The sequence below is a fragment of the Mirounga leonina genome, unplaced genomic scaffold (genome assembly GCF_011800145.1).
Source record: "Mirounga leonina isolate KUSES-001 unplaced genomic scaffold, KU_Mleo_1.0 Mir_115, whole genome shotgun sequence".
NCBI lineage: Eukaryota > Metazoa > Chordata > Mammalia > Carnivora > Phocidae > Mirounga > Mirounga leonina.
The window spans coordinates 94,437,373-94,441,560 of NW_023270268.1; the positions used below are offsets into that span (position 1 = coordinate 94,437,373).

Sequence of the window (4,188 nt, forward strand, 5' to 3'; positions counted from 1 at the left end):
CCATATCACTGGCCATTTAGTTAAAAAATGCAATATGCTTGCGTATATACACCAGTTACTTTATGTGCAATAAAGGAATGGGGAAAGGGAAAATGAAAGAATTGAGAGAACTCTACTGTAGTAATCAGGATGTGGTGGAAGCAAATTGCAGTTTTCTAATTTAGGTTGTCCTTTTGATCTGGAGAAACAGAGTTCTGGAGTAAAGTAGCAGGCTCCCTGTCTAGTAAACACCTCCTGTTTGCTGCTGGAACACATCAACTGTATCTTCATACTCTATCTCCAACTATGCAGGAATGTCTGTTTCATTGATTGGCTGCTCATCCCTTTGGCATCTGATTTGCCTCATTGACAAGCCTATTGTTCACAATAGGCTTTCATTAGTTAACTAAGTGCTGTGTGCCTCTTAATCTTAAATGGCACTACAGAACCATCCAGACCCAATAGATCCTTGTTCCCAATCTTGACTCCTTCCTTGGGCTTGTCATCTGCCATGGTATGAGCCGCATTAGCCTCAGCTGCTGCTTCACAAAAAGGTCCAAGCCCTCACTTGAACCAGTGCACACAAGCAGCACCAGGAGCTCTACTGACCTGTCTTCTAGGATACTTATTCTTTTCAGATTCCAATCTGCTGTTAAGTCCATCTAATGAGTCCTTCATTTATGATATTGCATCTTTTCTGGAATCTTCTTCAATAGATTTTTGTTTAATATGTTCTGCTAAAATCCCCCATCTCTTTACTCACATTGCCTACTTTTTCTACTTGCTCCTTTAGATTTTTGATTATACATATTTTATTTAAAATCTCTAATAATTCCAACATGTGGGTCATCTCTGCTTCTCTCCATATATTCTCTTTTGGCCATGATTTATATATCTTATTTGTCATGCAAATTTTATGGCACTAAGGATATTTTGTGTAAGGAAACAATACAAAAAATGGATGTAAATCATATTTATTTCTAGAAAAGATCTACAGTGGAGAGCTAAATAAATCTGGTCTCTAGTTGAGATGTGTTTGGGATTTGTTGCAGCTTTAGTTTGACCACAGGCTTTAAATGTTTTGGAAGTGGAATTAGAATGAAACCCTGCAGACTTTGGGTCTGAGCAGTAGTGAGATCCATAGGTGTCTATGCTTCTCTGCCCAGCGCTAGCTTTTTAAAACATGAAGATTTCCGCTTTTATAGCACTTCCAGCTCTTCGTATTTCTAGGAAGTTTTCTTTGCTCTCTTCCAGCCATACTAAGACTTTGTATGCCCAGGAAGATCTTTCTCTTCCCAGAATGCCTCAAAGCAGTCCCTCTCAGAACGCTGTCTCCAGCTCTTCTTAGAAGCTGAAATCTTGAGTTGAAATTGATCCCTCTCAATTCTCCTCCCCTGCCTTCTAGCCTGTGGAGAACTGCCCCTAAATAGGAAAGACACAGGCAGTAGAATTGGTGAGTGAGTGCAGATTTACTCTGTAACTTCACTAGAGTCTCGGAATTCCAATCTTTCTTGGCCACCCACATACAGGCTTTAAAATTTTGTTAAAGATTCTGCTGATTTTCTGTCTGTGGAGAAAGTTTTATTTTTCTGCTAGTCAGCCAAGGAGAGTAGCTTTGTATGTCTTTTCTCCTATGAAGTAATCATCACTGGAGTTTAGCTTATTTAAAGTCTTTCAATGTCGCTTTTCTCAGGGGTTTAGGAAAATTAATTTAGTACCTCACGTGATTTGATTTGCTTGTTATGGTGAGAGTTACACTCTCTTATAACTTCCTACTTCATAATATTGAGTTCCCACGAGCTATGGGAACTCAATACATTTGTTGATGGAACGAAGGGTTGCAGAAGAGCAGGCTGTCCTGTGTTAAGTTTTCAAATTCTAGGTCTGTTCCTAATTTGCTCCTTTATATATTTTTAAGCAAGTTTTTTTTTAACCTTCTGTTTCCTGACATGTAAAAAAGGGATAGTAATGATACCCAATTTGTAAATTTTTTTGAAGGTTACGTGAGTTATATAAAGCATTTAGAGTGATGCCTAAAACAATAAAAAATTATATGAATGCCTATTACCTTTATTTTTTTATTTGTAATAGAGTTTTCTTCAGAAAATGTAGAATGTGTTCAAAAATCTCAGCAAGCTAGAGGATCAAGATAATTACCCCCCCACACACACACATGTTGAGGAGGGTGGAGTTAAAAACCACTACCAATTATTAAAACAAAAGGTATTTCCATAAATAGAGTAGTGTTTAATCAACCTAAATAACACTTCCAAAGTTACTGGTGAGTTAGATGCTTCATCAGTAGAATTAGGCACTTAGTTGAGTGGGGGAGAAAATATGCTGTTACATAAATTAAGACAATTGAAGGGGTAATCAGCCTCTCTGGCACTGAGATATACACTATCATTGCTGGTCTGTATACCTCCTGGAGTTTATGAAATACCCTACAGGGCAATGCACAGCTGATTCTCTTACTGTTCTTTATGCCATTCCTCAAGCAGCACTGGCTGACTGTGCCTTGTTCTCGGCTCCTGAGATTGTCTATAAATGAAAGAAAGAAGCTGCAGAAACCAGATGGAACATCTTTTTTAGCCTCCAGTTTTTCTCTCTTCTTAATCTCTCTCTTTAAAGTCTTTCCCTCTTCAAAATCTGTCCTCTTACATTTTATTACCATTGTGGTATCTTCCAGTTATCTTCCCATGTTCCCCTCTCCCTTGTTCTCATGTACCTCAAGTCAAAATAACAATTATTACTTATAGATTAGGAAGATGAATGCATGGTATGCTTCAATAAGTATATCTTTTTATTAACAATTATTCAAAACTCCAAAACTGTGTGAAAAAATTAGAAGTGGAAAAGGGTCTTTAAAAATTAAAAGCAAAACCAAACCAAAACCCCAGAATCATCTAAGTCAGGTCTAGCCTGTCAAAATGGCAATCTGGAAAAACTGTGACTCTGATCCACAAACTATGTTTTCTCAGGCTATCCAGGGTCTCTCCGATTACTAAAAATGTGGTCAGCAGCAAGGTTAACATGTTTCCTACCACTGGGAGTATTGAAATACTCCATTTCTCTCAGCTTCATTCCCTCGAACACCCCCAAACAATATATACAACTCTGTCTAGCACTCTCAATCTCTCTTTCACATACATAAACACACACACATGTACACACACAATACTGAAAATAATACATCTATTCTGATGCACTTTCAGATTCTGTGACTGCTGGTTCAGGGAGGTATTTTTAGACGAGGGGCTCTTCCAGTATAAACAACAATTTACATGTAAGTCTGGCTCCATTCCTAATAATTTGCTGAGAAACAAGAGTTTTCAGAATACAGTATGTACATTTTCTGAAGGAAAAATTAAAAGTGGGCAACCTGTACTCCCTCCCATCTGCTCCTGTGCACTCTGCTAGGCAAGCAACCAATACCGGTCACAAGGTCTGCTCCACCCACCCTGCTGATGGATTGTTTTCTCTTTGCCTTGTTTTCAAGGTTGATACTTTCCGAGCCAAACAGGCAAGCAGCTGCGGCAGACAGGAGCACAACTCTGGAATCCTGTAGATAATTGCCAAAGGCAGCTGAGTTCAGGAGCCCCACCTGTTAATGAGCAGCCAATTATTTATATGCTTATAAATCACCTTTTAAATACTAACAAGCACTAATAAACTTTGGCTACTTGTTACCATGGTAACTGACTATGTCACAAAGGAGAAGAAGACTAGTGATATATGAACAGTGGGTCAATGGTCCAGTATGTCCTGGGACTGCCATTTGTACTCCTTCACATGAAACTGTTATGTCTTGGGGCGCCTGGGTGGCTCAGTCATTAAGCGTCTGCCTTCGGCTAGGGTCGTGATCCCAGGGCCCCACATCAGGCTCTCTGCTCGGCAGGAAGCCTGCTTCTCCCTCTTCCACACCCCCAGCTTGTGTTCCCTCTCTCGCTGTCTCTCTCTCTGTCAAATAAATAAATAAAAGAAAAGAAAAAAGAAAAAGGAAAGAAAAGAAAAAAGAAACTGTTATGTCTTAGAACAACTTAAAATCACATAATTAAGGAGGCATTGGACATGATGAAATGCTTGTTTTTCCTCTATAGCCCAGAGAGTCTAAAGGGAGTAGAATGTGTCCAACTCCCCATGAGCTATGGGAACAAGCTGCCCTAACTTGTTAAGTGGCAGTTCCTATGTATAGCCATACAGCTGGTC

The 4,188-nt window shown here is 39.2% G+C and overlaps 1 pseudogene; it reads right to left on the reverse strand.

Annotated features, from left to right (window-relative positions):
• Positions 1-220: 220 nt before the first annotated feature.
• LOC118000609 lies at positions 221-492 on the reverse strand (annotated as a pseudogene).
• Between the last annotated feature and the right edge of the window lie 3,696 nt (positions 493-4,188).